Here is a 17,907-nt window from a genome sequence, read left to right on the forward strand (position 1 = left end):
TAGTGTTGGCTGAGACACCAAAGCAAGCAACGGCATCTTGTTGGTGGAAAAGCGCTGATAAAAATATTGTACTAAGACTTTCTTTTAATAACCACCCCTACCAAAACTAATTGTATCCCGATCCAGCTTAGTCTGATCCAGCTGCTAATCACTGAGCTGCTCAAACTGGTAGACCATCTTTATCTACTGGTACGTTATTCTCAAGCTTTCTCAGCAAACAATTTAGATTTTCTAACTGTCTTGTTAAATGTTTGTGTTATTTTCTTATTTAGATTTTCTTTTCCATCATGTATTCTCATAGGTTCTCATAGTGGTAATTCAGAAACTGTTTCGTTTTTACTAGCATTAACCACCTAGTAAAGGAGATCTGCCAGTTTGAGTAGCTCAGCCTGTGTTTTGCTAGCTGGTCAGACTAAGCTGGATTTTTCAGCTGGGTAAATATAAATGCACAATCAAAAAATGGTTTCTCAGTATTCTGAAGGTCTTCTTCTATCCTTGGTGATCTCTTCACAGTGCTTTGACATGCTTTCAGAACAATTTTTAAACGATCTAATGGAGCTACTCCAACACATATTTTTGTTGCTGCTCATCCTTCCCACAGTGTAATTCCATATTCTGAACAGGATGTAACTGTGGTGGCATTTATAACTATGTCATTACTAAAATTTCTTTCTCCTCAAACCACTCCCTCCTGTCATCTGAGCTGTAAGGTACCTTATACTGTGTCGCTGAACATTTTATATCCACATTCACATCTATTAACACCTTACTTGTGTGGCAGTACACACTAACCAAACACTTTATTAGGAACACTATACTAATACTGGGTAGGGCCCTTGCTCTTTAAACAGCCTCAATTCTTTGCAGTACAAAATTTTGAAAATGGAAATATTCCTTTCAGTTTCTGGTCAATGTTGACATGATTGCATCATGCAATTTCTGCAGATTTTTCAGGTGCATGTTCATACCACATCCCAAAGATGTTCTACTGGATTCAGATCAGGTGACTGGGAAGGCCTCTGAAGAACACTGAACTCATTGTCATGCTCATGAAACCAGTTTGAGATGACCTCTGGTTTGTGACATGATGTATTATTATGCTGGAAGTAGCCATTAGATGATGGGTAAATTGTGGTCATGAAGGGGAGCACATGGACAACAACAATACTCAAATAGGCTGTGGTATTCAAGCGAAAATTCATCTGTATTAACAGGCCCAAAGTGTGCCAAGAAAACATTCCTCACACCATTACACCACCTCCACCAGCCTGGATTGTTGACACAAGGCAGGTCTGGTCCATAGATTCATGCTGTTTGCACCAAATTCTGACCCTACCATCTGTGTGCCTCAACAGAAATGAAGATTAATCAGAGCAGGCTATATTTTTCCAGTCTTCAACTGTCCAGTTTTGCTCAGCCTGTGCCAAGTGTAGCCTCAGCCTTCTGTTCTTGGCTGACAGAAGTGGAACCCGATGTGATCTTCTGCTGTTGTAACCCATCCGCCAAGGTTCAACATGTTGTGGTAATTCTACAGGTGTTCCTAATAAAGTGCGCCATGAGTGCACAGTACTATAAAGTACACTATATAGAGCACTAAACATGCTTATATCACTCTATGGCATTGAATGTAGTCAGTAGTGTGCAATTTTATCTGCAAAGAGCCGGTGTGGCTGAAGGTTGTCATTAAAACTAAAGCAATAGTCACACCTTGTTTAATCAATTGGTCTCAGCCTTCAAACAACTGATGAGCTGCATCAGGTGTGTTCCTGCTTGGCTGGGATAAAAAAAAACACAAAAAAGAACAAAGCCATGCTGGTGCTTTGCAGATACCCCAGCTATGGAGCATAAAGTGTATCCTTCTTGCGCAGCCTAGGCCTAGTCACCATTTTAGTTTTAGCCACACCTGTCAAACAAACACAGGGAGTGGTCTTAGTTTTGTGGTTTTCGTTGTTTAAATGAACAGTGAGGATAGATCCTTTTCAACACATCGAAACTGTTGCCAAGTGTCAGTGCACACATTTAGGCAATACAGTGTGCTAGTGTACACTAGGGGTGAGCTATATGACAAAAATATGTCTAGCATAGAAATGCCTTTGAGAATCGTGATTTTTTTTTTGGATCATTGTCTTGCTGGAAGATTCAACCACGGCCCATTTTAAGCTTTCTGGCAGAGGCAGTCAGGTTTTCATTTAATATCTGTTGATATTTGATAGTCCATGATGCCATGTATCCTAACAAAATGTCCATGTCCTCTGGCAGAAAAACAGCCCCAAAACATTAAAGAGTCACCACCATATTTACCCGTGGGCATGAGGTACTTTTCCATATGGCTACCTCTCTGTGTGCCAAAACCACCTCTGGTGTTTATTGCCAAAAAGCTCTATTGTGGTTTCATCTGACCATAGAACCCGATCCCATTTGAAGTTCCGGTAGTGTCTGGCAAACTGAATAGGCTTGAGTTTGTTTTTCGATGAGAGTAGAGGCTTTTTTCTTGAAACCCTTCCAAACAACTTGTGTAAGATGTAGGTGACTTTGGATTGTAGTTTTAGAGACTTTCTGACCTCAAGACGCAACAAACTTCTGTAATTCTCCAGCTGTGATCCTTGGAGATTTTTTGGCCACTCAAACCATCCTCTTCACAGAGACAATATAGACACACGTCCAATTCCAGGTTGATTCATAACATTTCCAGTTGTCTGGAACTTCTTAATTATTGCCCTGATGGTGGAAATGGGCATTTTCAATGCTTGTGCTATTTTCTTTTAGCCCTTCCCATTTTGTGAAGCTCAACAACCTTTTGCTGCACATCACAGCTATATTCCTTGGACTTACCCATTGGTATGAATAACTAAGGGAATGTGGCCTATGTGTTACTTCATATTTATACCCCTCTGAAACAGGAAGTCATGGTTGAGCAATTTCCTGTTCCTAGTCACCCAGGTGTACTAAAAATGTATTTAAAAAAGAGTAAAATATCAATGGGAATATACTTCAAATATATTTTTCTCATAGGAATTCATATAGGTGCCAATAATTGTGGCACACCAATATTTAACAAAGATATTTCTGGATACACCTGTGTTGTGTTTTCAATTGTTTGATATCCATGAATTCTCCAGCTGTGATCCTTGGAGATTTTTTGGCCACTCAAACCATCCTCTTCACAGAGACAATATAGACACACGTCCAATTCCAGGTTGATTCATAACATTTCCAGTTGTCTGGAACTTCTTAATTATTGCCCTGATGGTGGAAATGGGCATTTTCAATGCTTGTGCTATTTTCTTTTAGCCCTTCCCATTTTGTGAAGCTCAACAACCTTTTGCTGCACATCACAGCTATATTCCTTGGACTTACCCATTGGTATGAATAACTAAGGGAATGTGGCCTATGTGTTACTTCATATTTATACCCCTCTGAAACAGGAAGTCATGGTTGAGCAATTTCCTGTTCCTAGTCACCCAGGTGTACTAAAAATGTATTTAAAAAAGAGTAAAATATCAATGGGAATATACTTCAAATATATTTTTCTCATAGGAATTCATATAGGTGCCAATAATTGTGGCACACCAATATTTAACAAAGATATTTCTGGATACACCTGTGTTGTGTTTTCAATTGTTTGATATCCATGAGAGCAGAGTATTTTTGTGAGTATTTTGAACAAAAGATCAAAAGGATAAACAATAAAGACAATTTTAAAAAATTTCGCCTTTTTTGCTCATATTGCACCAAGGGTGCCAATATTAATGGAGGGCACTGTGGTCCACCCCTAGTGTACCTGAGCACACTGTATTGCCTAGATGTATGCACTGACACTTGGCAACAGGTTCTATCCCCACTGTTCATTTAAACAAGGAAAACCACAAAACCAAGACCACTCCCTGTGTTTGTTTGACAAATGTGGCTAAAACTAAAAAAACAAATTTTTTAATGTATCATGATGTATAAGTGTTGCATTTTTTTCATGATCTGCTTGATGATACTTTATTTAATGGCTACAAAAATATTTTAATTTTTAATATTTAAGAGAAATAACATTTGGTTTTATTTCAAATGATTTCAACATAAGTCTATAAATCTGTAAATAAAAAAAAAATTGAAATGAACGTCACAATTTTAAGATTAATTTTAACTTTCACATTGGCTGCTTCTAGTCAGTTTGTAATTATTACCAAAAAAATTACAGAAATTTAATTGTAAAAAAAATAATAATATTAATAATAATAATAATATTCATGCTATCTCAGAAAAAGTGTATTGTGACAAAATATAGCAATATGATAAAGCTATCGGTAGTATATTATCATATCACCCAGACATTTCAATGATACACAATGTTTAGGCATGCAGTAAAGCAGTCATATTTCTGCGAAGAAGTGAGTTTAATACTTTTATTTAATGTCCTACAAAAAATTATTCAACCTGAAAATAAGGGAACATCTATACTAAAACTATAGAAATTTCTAGCATTTACAAATTTAACACCTAATCAGTTTCTAATTGTTATCAGAAAAGTCTTGCATTGTGTCGATACTGTCATCATATTGATTGACCAGTACTAGTATACAGAATGCGAATTTGCTATAACCAGTAAATACATTATATACAAGTACAATACAACAAGTACATTTTAACATTAAACGCTGGTATTGAATGTATATGTGTTTTGCACACACTCCTACCTCTCTGATATAGCCTGTTTATATTTGAATATCTGTGGTGATTTATGCAGACTGCACTCTGTGTTTCTCAAAAAACACAGTTTTTGCAGTTGCATTTATATTGGGGACGAGCACGGCACAGTCGCTCTCTCCTCTGTCACCGAGTGACAATCAGGTATCTGTTTGCCGTATGAAAAGGAATACAGAAAGCATGCACTGTTAAGACTGGAGCCACTGTTAAGAGGGGATGAGAGGGACAAGCCCAATGGAACACTGGCCTGGTGGTGAATACATAAAAAAAAAATGGTTTCAAATGCTGAAAATCTACAAAACCTGTTTCAATGTGGCTAAGCACATATGTCACTCCTTTTCATTTGTATGAACAAACATTGAAAACCAGAGGATCATAAAATGCAGTCGGCATTAGATCAGCCCACGGCTGCACTTCAGCTCAGTAAAAAACTGCTTTGCCAGACATTCCGTTTTATAATATTTTCACACTGAGGTTCCAAATGTGGCTCTTTATCTATAAAGCCCAGGCTGAAAAATGAAAAGACATGAGCTTATAAGAGTGTGAAGTAGTACAGTTGCACTGGGAGCATGAAGGAGAGGGGAGGGAAACCAACTGTGCACCGAAAGCCAGGCTTACAGGACAGTTATTAACAACTGCACGATCCTACACTTACCTGGGAAGTAGTGGTGCTTGCAATCACATGTCAATTTGGTCATACACACACACATGCACAAACACACACACATTTACACTACTCTAGATTCATTATGTTCTATCTGTTGCTGAGACTGCACCAGGAATCCATGAATGTGTCTCGGTTGCTTACAGCTGTCACCTCATGAGCTCTGCATTGAACCTGTCATGCATGAAATGCATTTGTGCAGCAAGAGTTGTGTTCTCAGATAAACCAGGCTTTTACTTTCCTTGTTTGGGAGCTTAATAGCCACTAATGTAATAGTAGAAATGATTTTGTATTGGATGTGGTCTGAATTTCATTTCCCAGAATTCATTTGTCAGGTTTACGTGACACCTTGTGGCTGCTTTTCCTTTCAGCTTTCATTTTGTTCACCTTGCTAAAAATGCCACAGCGTCGTGGTAGGTCTAATGATGTGAATGGGCAAAAATATGAATGGAAAAAAATAACAAACGTTCTTAGTAGATTCTGCTTAATTTGCTTTTTCAGAGAGGAGAAAAGTATGCATCCCTTGAGGCCATGCCGAATGTAATTGGGACCGCTGTCCTAGTGTGTCAGCTATCGCTCTTGGTGATGGAGGAAATCTCCTCACACACCGATATATTAAATGAAAGGAGGTGTGTTTAGCAGGTGTTGCTTTTCAAGCACCGTGTGAATGAAGACATGCAAATGTAAGTTTGAAACAAAAAACAAAACAAAGATCGTGTTGTGCTATTTTCACCTAGCCTGTAGAAAAAGACATTACAAAATAGTCAAACATGATCTTCTCAAGAGCTGAAAAAATCGTGGCAGATTTTCAATTCCATCTTCCTTCTAAACATTAATGGGGTGGGTGATGCCACCGTTAAATAGATTCTCTAAAGTCTGAAAGGTTTTTCAACCATCCCTAATCCCACAGAAGGGCATTCAAATTTGCCCACCACTGCCCTCACGTAGTTAAGCTTTTCACATGAAACTTTGAACCATCAAACTGTTGGCTGTATGGTTTTAATGTAAATAATAATAATAATAATAATAATAATAATAATAATAATAATAACTTGACTTGGAATATCAAAACTTTTCAAATGGTTATCTCTGAAAAATAAAATAAAAAAGTGAGAAAAAAAAGTCACAAAATTGGAGATTAAGATTATAAAGCTCTTAATGACGACACTGTGATCAAATCACAACAACCATCTCTAAACGAGTCCCACATTTAATTATTGTGTGTTACTTCTTATGTATATTTTTATAATGATTTTTTTTTTCCTCAGGTGATTAATAAAAACAACACACATGATCTTGGCACGTCTTTTATAAACATATTACTTCAGTAACACAGTATGGAGCTATAACTCATCAAATTGGACAGTCACAAAAGATTATTATTAACCAGCATTATTTTCTTAACACCTACGTGCCAAGTGTTTCTCCGTGAGAGATTATATTATGCAATCAAGAGCGATCGACATTATACACAACGCTATCACTAGCAGCTCTGTGTCTCTCTAACTGAAGAGCTAGTCTAAATCAATCCTCCCAGAAGACAGCGCTTGCCTAAAATACAGCATTTGATTTTCCTGTGCCTGATCTCCAACTCACAGCTGTCTATTAAGTGAACATGAATAGAGCAGCAGGGCAAACGGCTTGACACGGAGAACATGGCTCAATGAATTTGTCGTCGTCAAAAGGAAACAGTTTGGGCGCAATATGTTTGTTTTACTCAGGACGGATTTGCAAGACACACAGCAGTTCGAGGAAAGCGCAGGGAGCTATCCCCCAAACGAAAGGTAATTGTTTGTGATCAGGTGAAATTTGGAGTGCCACAGAACACTCTGCCACACTAGTTGCAAGCTCAAATATTGAGCGAGAGTAGCTGGGTGTCGTTTAGGATTCGAGATTCTTGCTCTTTTGCTGACAGAAATGGGATACATTCACTGTGACATCTTCCGCGTTCATTTTTCAAAGAACGTCAAATCAAACATGCATGAGCCCATGACAGCATGGGTTTGGAAGTCTCTATCTGCGGGCGAAGCACTCAGAGTGGCACAAGCTAGCTAATGCTGTGCCCATCACATACTAAAGCTTGTGTGGTCATATTGTCAGGCTGACAGCTGGAGGCAGCCGACAACACCACATTCTTCTGGGGACGTGAACTCTCTTTGGACTGAATGGAAAAGAAGTAGCTCCTGTCTGGTTTTGCTTCAGCAAAAAGCAATAAACTGTCAGAGGACATCAAAGAAATCAAGAGGTGCTGATGCATTTAAAACTGCTGTTTATAAGAATTGTGCTTTACAAGGTGAAAATACTTAATGTGCTAGAAGCCTCAAGAAGAAAAAAAAACATTTAAAAAATGACTTCGAAAAGTTTCCTGTTTTAATGGTATTTATTTATTACACTGCAATAAAAGGCCTTCTTCACTGTTCTAGAAATCTCACGTGTGTGAAATGGTCACCGGGTTATAAAGTGAGTCTGCGTGACTTCACTTGTCAATAGGAATGAAAACTGCTGTACAAATCGCCTGTGGAGCACACGCAAACAGATACAAAGTCTGACTTATGTTAGAGAGTGGGTGTGTGCAGCTGGTGACGAGTAGGCTGTCCTACTCCGCGATGGATAAACACGAGCCAAGTATTTCACAACTCGGCACAATAGTGCACTAACAGTTAAATGTCAACCTGTCAAAACACTGATTAGTGTTCAAGCCGTTTTAAAGAACTAGCAGTTCTCTTGTGATTACAGGCAATAAGTCATTAAAATAACACTTAACACGAGTTAAAGAAGTGGTCAACATGTTTTAGCCCTGCTTTTTAGACAATAAATCAGTAACAGACATACTGTAATTTCATCCAACGCTCAGATCAAAATAGCAGGCTTTGACGTTGTTCGTGTTTCTTGTGTTTTTGTCAAACACACTTGTTTAAGGGAAACTAGACTTTGCTCCATGGTTGGACATTTCAGGTAGCCTACATGTTTGTTAGGCCATTACTATGCAATTACTAATTACTAATCTAAACCGCCGACAAGATGTCTAGAACAGTGGTTCTCAAAGTGGGGTCCAGGAACCCCCAGGGGTCCTCGGTTTTTTGGGGTGGTTTTTGGTTTTGTATTTTATTTTGTTACAGTGGTGGAAACCACAATGTAATTCAAAGTTATTACGTTTTTTATTAAGTTTCTATAGCTCTTAGCCGATTTGACTGTTCACTTGAATTCAATGGATTTAATCCAAACCTCAATAACTCAAAAACAAACAGGCGTAAATATGTTCAACTGGGACAATGTTTTCTGTTGATGTAATAAATAGTTCAAATTGTACTGTACACATTGAATTAAGGACACAAATGTCTGAATTGCTGGATCATGTTCATTAAGAAAAATCTGTACTTCATGGAATTTATTTCAGTTTAAGGGGTCGCTGGCTGCAAATGCTTTGAGAACACCCTTCTCTCCAGCTTTCGATTATTTGATATATATAAAACCAGCCCCTGAACACTGTTTGTTTTCATCACTACTGTGCCACTCAGATAAGCAATGAAACCTAACCAATAAAAGGCCAATGCTATATACAATCTTATTTAATAACCACTATCACATGGCATGCTCTTTCAGCTCGAGTCCAAATCTGTAATATACAACCACTCCTCTTTAACCTGTACCTCTTTTACATGTGAATGGCACGATCGCAGATGTAGTGATATGCCTCATGGTAAAGCTGATCCTCGACCTGAGGCCACTGTCTGCACTAGTGACTAATATAAACTCTTCTATACACATTCTCAATTCCTGACTCACACACACACATTCATTGACATGCACACTTCAGATTTCACAGGAGTTTAGAAAGCAGACACTGACAGCATGAGAATGATTTTGAAAGCAGTTTGTCAAGAACCACTCTTGAAAACTTTTTTTGTGCCTAAGAACACATAAGTATAGACTATAGACTCAAACATCATTGAGTCGGTGGATGGAGAGAAAAGGACAAACATAAGATACATATGACAACTAATTACCTTTCACCTTTGCACCAAAGGCAAAGGGAAGCTTTTACATTATCAGTATCCACACAGTCATGTAAACATTGCTTCAGATTGTACAGTGCTTAAGAAATAGCCAGGCTATAGTCTGGCACGAGCAAAGTACCTGTACTAATAGTGTACAGTTTATTGTTCTGAGTGAAAAAAAAAAAAAAAATATATATATATATATATATATATATATATATATATATATATATATATTTTTTTTTTTTTTTTTTTAAAAGTGCTCTGAATGAAAAATAATACCCTAAAGCAGCAGAGACAGACATTGCTCAGTAGTTATATGATATGATGTGCATTACAACAGCTTTTTTATTCCATTTGAACATGATGGCTGTTTTATTAGTTCTAGTTACTGGGTCTGACAGGACTTCTGGTGCTTCAGGAATCGCATGAAGTTGCTTTAGGCTAACAATAGTGCACCTCACACTCAACCTTGCCCTTTCGTGACTTGCTGATGAAAGTCATGTTTTCCTAAAATTCCCCCAGAAAGGCACTAACAAGAGAGGAAGGGGCCACTCTTTCCTCCTCAATGCTCGCACTCAGCTCGGGTCGGATCTGATCTGATCTTGCCGATCAATCAAACAGCTCGGCGTTTAAAGCCATCGCTGCGGTGTATAAAACATGCAACATCTCGCCTGCATTCAATCAGCTTTCTGTAGCGGACAAAACCATGATGTGGTCTCGGCGCGCGCCTTGTGACCGAGTCGGTCAAAGAAACAGCACGTTTATTGCATGCACATGCTTTCAATGCGCTATTACAGTGTCCGAGTCAGGTCTCGAGTTTTAGGGATCGTTTAAGTGTGATAGAAGTATACAATACTACAAAAACTCATGCCTGGATGGCGAGGCTCTCAGCTTTTTCTACAACACTACAAACGCCTAATGTAATGACGCTAAGCAGCAGCTGAGCGCTTGACAGTGTGTCCCTGTCTAATCTGCAAATAATAATAATAATAATAATAACAACAACAACAACAACAACAGCAACACGAAGAGAAACGTGAAACAGCAGATTGCTCCTAATATCATGATCACAAAAGCCAAACTCCCGTCCCTCGTTCACACCAAGTGGCCAGGGAAAATATCCCCCAATCACCGAGGTGTTGTTTCACATCGCGCCCTGTGAGTCAGATCCGAGAGTGAGAGACAGAGAGACAGAGAGAAAGCGTTTCTTTTGGCCAGGCGACAAACACAAGCCGATTCAGGCCACGATTCAAATGCTACACTTCAGCGATCCTTTAAGCCTCCGCTCCATTGTTAGCTGAGGTCGGCGCTAGCTTCGCAGGCTACACACACACACACGCGCGCGCGCGCGCACACACACTCGCTCTCTCACACACACACACACTCACACATTCAAATGCAATGCACAAAAAAGCTTCGTGGACATGAGCGAGAGGTGCGAAAACGGCTCGCAACTTACTTTCAGATCTGATCCGAGTGCGGCTCCGGGAAAAATCCTGCCTTAGCGCAAGTCGCGTCGCTTATTGTTTTGGGTTTTTTTTCCTCCTTTATACTTTGCAAAACAGTAGAGAAAAGGCGCACAAGGCTTTCGCCTGAGTGCGACTGCCTGAATCAACTAGCGTAGAGCACGGCAAGTTGAAGTGTCAAATTACACGGGCTATTCTATTACCACAGCCATGCTTGGCGGTTGCTAACAAAACGCGTCCCAGAGTGCGCGCCATGAGGACACTGATCGCACTGACGCGTCACTGATCCTGCTGGATTCACTCAGGTCCGCGCTCCTGCTTTTGCTTTTCTAATCGTCCATTCAACGCGCCTTTTAGAACAGCTTATTATTATTATTATTATTATTATTCGGTTGCGCAATAACAAAAGAAAAGCGCACGCCTCATACTGTAGTAGAGCTACAATACTACATACTGTTGTTGTTGTTGCTTTGCCAAATAATCATGTTAGTGTATTTGGTTTGGTTGGCGCGTGCCATGCATCAGCAATTAAACCAGCTTTTCAAAATGGAAAGATTAGGCTCTAATAATTGATTGTCCATGACCATGTGATTCCTATTCACCGTTTTGACACGTCGTAGTGTAACAGAACTGAACAAGAAGTGACGCAATTACTATTAGAGCGATGACCAATTTGATTCTGGTGTAACATTATCGTGTTACAGAAGCAATCAACTAGCGTGCGTAACCGCCCCCTCCCTCCCGTGCTTCCTCGAAAAGGAGAGGAGAAGAGAGAGGAGGAGGAATGCCTGGTTCCGTATTTTGCGAGTCGCCGGCTCTGTGCGATAGAAAGCCCTGAATAACAAAGACGTGTTTGAGAGCAGCGGCGGCGGCGGCGGCAGGCTCGCGCTCAGCGGTGACGTCAAGGAACAATGAGTCTCTCCTGACGGTGGAAAGAAGAGAGCAGCGCGAGCTCCAATAACGCACTGCGTCCTCCTACCCCTCTTCTTCTACTTCATACAACGCCGCGAGGCTCAACTACCCCCCTTGGGGGGTTATAAGGGGGGCAGGTCCAAATCTCTACGAGTGCAACATGGTATGCACGCATTCATTCCACGCGCCGCGACTGAGCCTGTCCAAACACTGACCGACATTTCCATTACCCCTTATTGGTGGTGGGGGGAAAAAGGTCCTCTCGGATGCATTATGCAAATTATGACATGAATGCGCAACTGAGTCCAAACGAGCCTTGTGTTCGCTTAAACGCTCATTCTAGTCAATTGACGTTAGAGCAAATTAGGCGTTGTTTATTTACAGAGCTTTGACCTCCTCAGTGTTATCTTAATAAGCTTCCTTATTCACTATGTTGGCCGGTGCTTTCCAAAGAAACATTAGCTTTGCCTTTTGAACAGTGTCCTTAGCTCTTCTACTGCAAGGCTTTGACTCTAATGCATTGGGCTTATTCTGTGAGCACTCTGTCTCAAGGACACTAGCTCCTGTGCAGTTATCTAAGTTGGCAGGGATAAATCTGGCAGATGACATCACTGGTTTCAGGCACTCATTCATTTTTATTTCTGTCCTGTTCTTATATGGTGATTGTCCGAATGACAAGAGAGGTAGCATGGGCAATGTCAGATGTCACATCTTTATCAGATCGGTCATGTTTTCCTCACGTGATTTAATTAGACTGTTCTACTTGAGATTGGGCAATCAAATAATGTGAATTATGACATTTGAAAAATTGGTTAAAATTCTTGGAATATGGCTTTTAAATCCCCCTAGGAGAGACTGTGAAAGTGCCTTAACAGATGCTGAATTTGCAGACATCTGGATTTTTTTTGCAGATGTAGCCTAGTGCTGGAGATTTTCCAAAGATGGACATACCCATGTAACATCAGTATCAAAGCAAGGTTTAGTTATTGCAAGTGATCCAGCACCTATTGTCATATAGGTTTCAGGCTGCTCATAATATCCTGTGTTATGGACCATTAATCATGTTTTTGTGATGTCGCTCAAAGTTGTATGGGTTCATGTCGTCTGGGGGGAAAAAACACAGGCAGTCAATGAACAGCCACTTTAGTTCAAAGCCAGTTGTTGTTCGAACCCCTGGTGTTGATGGGTAGGCCCTCAATTCTTGCATTCTGAAACAATATGGCCAGATGGCTGCCAAGAAGATGGATGGACTATAGGTGGAGTGACTTCAGCTTGACTGAATTGCTGTATAATTTTATACATACACGCAGCTGTGAGGTGTTATTACGGACTATTTTGCATTATCAAAAGAATGCTTCAGCTACTGTGTATCTTGAAGCATTAGGATGCATTGCTGCTAGAATAAGATTCTTATTAATTTTAAATATGTTTCTGAAATCTTTAAATGTCTAATGACAGCCACTGCTGCTGTATTTTTACTCATATTTCCATCTGAAATAAAAAATAAAATTTAATGCTCCATGCTAACATGACTTTCAGGCTAAGGTGTAGGGAACTCGACTGCCATGGTGAACCTCAGCTTGGCTAATTCCCTGACAATCACAGGGGAAATGATTGATGCTGTTGGGCCTTCAATGCTACATGATGGAGAGAGAGTTTCAGTTCTGCTGACATAAGCTTTCACACACAGGCCGAGCTTTCACAGATTATTTACAGCTCCTATTTGCTTTACACAGTATACTATCGTTCTCATGGACCTCCTCAGAGGAAATATGGGCTATGCTGCCAAACTATCATTAACATGGAAGCAGAAGATGTTATTAAGAAAATGTGTAACAAACAAGGCGGGAAACGTAGATAAAGGACAAGATGGTGAGACGTTGAGATTCTTGAGATTACCCACCGCAGAAAGGCAGAGGTGCACAATGTATTTGACAACAAGACACAAGAGAAATCTGTTTAAGTACACTATTGATCCTCTTTGGAACAGAGCCACCGAAAGCAAAGGCAGGAGTGAGAGAGACAGCGAGAGAGATGCATTTGGCCAACTATTTGCAGGAGAGTAGAGGAGGAACGCTCTTGGAGAGTTTCTCTCCCCCTCTTTTATTTCAGTGAAAAATGTGAGTGGTGGTAGATAAAGCAGACAGCCTATACCCCATGCTGACTGGCTCGGCTGGCTTTGGAGAGGGTAGAGGCAATCAATGTGTGCTCACAATAGAGCAAGAGCATTGAGAGAGGTAACTGCTCCCTCAGGCCATGAATGGGGGGGGGGGGTTCAGGGGGGGCTAAACAGACAGAGAGTGAGTTAAGGTTCATTTTGGAACTTCTTAATGAAGAACTAAAGGTGGAGTTCTTTATTTGCCCTCCTATCCCCAAACAAAGAGTAGATTATGTTCAGCCTAGACACCTTAAATTATTAGCAATGTTTCACAATCAATATTTTGTGTACCTTACTCAGTGGTTGTATGGGGGTTAGTGGTTAACATGTTTGCCTCACACCTTCAGGGTGCCACGGGTGTTTCCTCCTGGTACTCCAGTTTCCTCCCCCATACCAAATACATGTATGGTAGGCTGATTGGCTTGTCAAAAGTGTTCGTAATGTATGAATGGGTGTGTGTATGTGTATGTGATTGTGCCCTGCGATGGATTGGCACTCTATCCAGGGTGTACCCCACCTTGTGCCCATTGCTCCCTGGGATAGGCCCCAGGTTCCCCGCGACCCTGAAGGATAAGCAGTATACAAGATGGATGGATGTTATTATATGGCAACTATACATCATACAGTTTATGTGTTCATCAGATATCATCCATGGAAAGCAACATGGAATAACAAAAGCGACAGCTGAGGGCTGCTAGTTATAAATGTCTTGGAATTAATGTAGTATATAACATCTTATTTAAATGTCATGATACAAAGAATGGCATCCTAAGGTAATGATCACTATCATCAATCATTCTCTGTATGTGAGAAACATGCGTATTGAAAGATTAAAGCACCTGAAGTAGTCTAACACGATCACAGACGAAGAAAATTTTAATTTATAAAATTGAATCCCACCAAAACATACAGGATAAGCATTTTAAACATCTTATTGATTATATATTCCCACAATTCCCAAATGGTCTGTTTTAGAAAAAAAAAACAAATAGATTTTCAATAATTATCTATTGTGTTTGTGAGTTCTAGCAAATGAATCATAATGAGAGACAAACTACTCCATTGTCAGATATCCATTTTAAAAAGCAAACAAGATGTCCTGGAAGATTCAATTATTGAGGGCTAAGCTGAATAATCATTACTGCAGTCTTCTGTAAGTCTAAGAGCAGAAAATCTGTTAATATAAAATATCAAAAGTTTATCTAGCAGCTCAAACTAGAAGAACACAAAACTTTAAAAACAACATTTACAAATGTTCCTCTTGTCACCATTAACCAATATTCATATACTGAATATTCATGAACACTCTCATTTGGTGTAACTGAGAGCTTGGTGCAGTTCTGAGGTAATGAATCACCTCCTGAAGAAATCAATTAAGCTCTTGTCTGAGAATGACCAGCATTTTCTTAAAGCTTTTGGAGGTAGATCATATTACTGGAGAACTGGCATGAACCAGCAGGATGAGGTTGAGGAATACTTCTCCATGCATGACATCATGTGGCTAAGCAAAAGTGTAGCAAACAATCAAACCTCATTTTATGCCCTCACTGAGAGTACATATGAGATTAGTTGCTATATAAATATATAAACTTAGCATTTTTGGCTTAATTAGGAATAGTTGTCTCTATCAGTAAGGTCACAGAGGTGGAACTGAGCTTCTTTTCTTTTCTGATCGTGGAAAATATATCAAGTTTGGTGGAAATTCTCATTGAACATAACACAGCACAGTGCTGTTTGCACCAATTATTTTAAAGATAATATTTTAAATATGTTAATGGTTGCGGTCACTGAGCTGGGAAATATTTCAATATAGAAGAAGAAGTCCATACATGCCAAAACCTTCAGAAACACAGGGTACAGCCTTTAATTTCAGATGTCTAGGCATGTTTCACCAGCACAACAAGTGGGCGCTTCAACTGGGCAATTAGTAGACAAGTGGCATGAAAACATGCTAATGAAGTTAATCCTTCAAAGGAGTGGTGGCTCTCAGGCTCTGATGATTCAATGACAGCGATGCTAATGCCTCTCGCCAACACAAACTGGGAAGAGGGGGTGCACAATAGACTGTGAGATTGTGTTATTGTGTGGGATGAAATTAACTCGCACTCTGTTGCCAGTAAGGGTGGTCCCCCCATCTTTGCTCAGCACAGCATGAAAAAAGGAGATTCTCCAAGGTCTTATGTCATCATAGAAGATAAGTGATATAAAGGCACAAACAAAGGATACTGATGTCGGAATGCATTATTCATCTATTTTGATTTCTTGCTCAGCCTTAAATATATGTCTGAGTACCAGTTTCTTCTTTACTGTTGACCTAGAAGTCAAATCTAAGACATTTGCTATATTTTAAAGTATCTTATACGAGCTATATGGTCAAATTGCCCTGCAGCAAAGTAAAGTTATCAGATAATCAGTCCTTATTGCAGGAAACCTGCTGTTATTTTAAAGCCTTACCACGTTTGCTGTTAATAATTAATGGTCGCAGCATACTGAGTGCTGAATTTGTTTTCACGTTGAGTAATATGTTGTAATTGAAAAGTGTGCCTCAAGTGTAACATGTTCTTCATAACATTGTAATGAACTCTAGTGCTTGTGTTTGAGTCCAATCCATGCTAATGGCTCACTTAGAGACTTGTATGTCACACTTAAATAATCTCCTGACATCGAGTGTTTAACCTTGGGCCTATCCACAGCCCTCCAGGGTGATGGCATCTGGGAAAAGCCACTGATACTACAGAGAAGACTGACATCTACTGGCTGAGCATCACCCAGCCTCCCTCATGATACAGGTTAAAGCTCAAGAGTGATGATATATGCTGTATATGTTATATGTATTTATTGGAAATGAAAGTTTCTGTATGTCCTGGAAGTTCCCACTTGTGTATGGATATCAACATTGTTGTTGTTGTTTTTTATATCCACAGTATTAGGAATTTACTACATGCTTACACAATCAACATGTAGCCTCTCAACAAAATATTAGATTTTCACCTCTTACCTCATAACTACATACCTTACCGATTTACACTGTAGCTTTAGGTCTGTACAGTAGATGCTGAATTCTTTCCAGTATTTACTGAATAAAGTGCATTACAAAATAACTACAATAATATTGTGGGTTTTATTTTTAAATTGTGACTGTAAAGCATTTTCTTGTTCGTTTTATACTATACAAATATCAAAGGAAATGAAATAGATAGAGTCCAAAAGGCTGAATGTATTTCTCATCCTGACTGTCCATAATTTTTGTATTGATTAAGTGAGGATTAATAAGAAAGAGAAGACTGTCTAAAGAACTACAGACTAAAACATCCTTGAGTCTGAGCAACAGATACCCAGTTGACCATGAATGCATTAACACACACTTGAAAGCAAGTAGCAGCTTACACACACCTCAGTAATTCAAAGCGTTCAAACATAACTGGCATCTTTCATGCGTTTGAATCGGCTGTTTTTATGGAACTCATTCAGTTTACAAGCATTAAGGTGTCTATGTCATAGGAGATTATACATTACTACAAGTAGGTTAGAAGTCAATAGGAGTAATTAGCATACTCCCCAGTTTTGTCCTTCACAAAGCCTTTCCTATTTAATAAGTACATGGAAGCTGTATTTCTAATTCCCACTTTTGACCTATTTTACAGTGTGTTTGTGTGTATTGACCTTGCTAACCTGTTCCTGTAGACATCACTCTGATATTAACCCTTCTGCCTGTGTAGACTAAGTGCCATGTGAAAGCCCGAATGAAATTTATTCATAGCCTGCTGCAAAATCTCCTGCATGATACATAAGGCATCCAATAGGCAATCACAAACCCTCTAATTGTTTCAGTTAAAAAATTTTTTTTTAAAAAAACGAACGAAAAACTCATAAGGGCATATGCTTATGCATTCAATTTGTGCATTGCTGCATTAGCACTAAGTACAAGTGCCTGCATGTGCACCTGTTACATCCTGCCCCAGACAAACTCACAGACACGTTTGTTGCCAGTTAAAAGGATCACTGATTAAA

The 17,907-nt window shown here is 39.4% G+C and overlaps 1 protein-coding gene across 3 annotated transcripts in view; it reads right to left on the bottom strand.

The window, feature by feature from the left end:
* Positions 1–10,987, bottom strand: part of zmiz1a (zinc finger, MIZ-type containing 1a) — a 125,741-nt gene extending 114,754 nt beyond the window's left edge. For all 3 annotated transcript variants that reach the window (XM_053621287.1, XM_053621288.1, XM_053621286.1), the window contains exon 1: positions 10,820–10,987. The gene's annotated coding sequence lies outside the window, so the exon portion shown is untranslated. The remainder of the gene's footprint in view (positions 1–10,819) is intronic.
* Between the last annotated feature and the right edge of the window lie 6,920 nt (positions 10,988–17,907).

The sequence above is a fragment of the Ictalurus furcatus genome, chromosome 3 (assembly GCF_023375685.1).
Source record: "Ictalurus furcatus strain D&B chromosome 3, Billie_1.0, whole genome shotgun sequence".
NCBI lineage: Eukaryota > Metazoa > Chordata > Actinopteri > Siluriformes > Ictaluridae > Ictalurus > Ictalurus furcatus.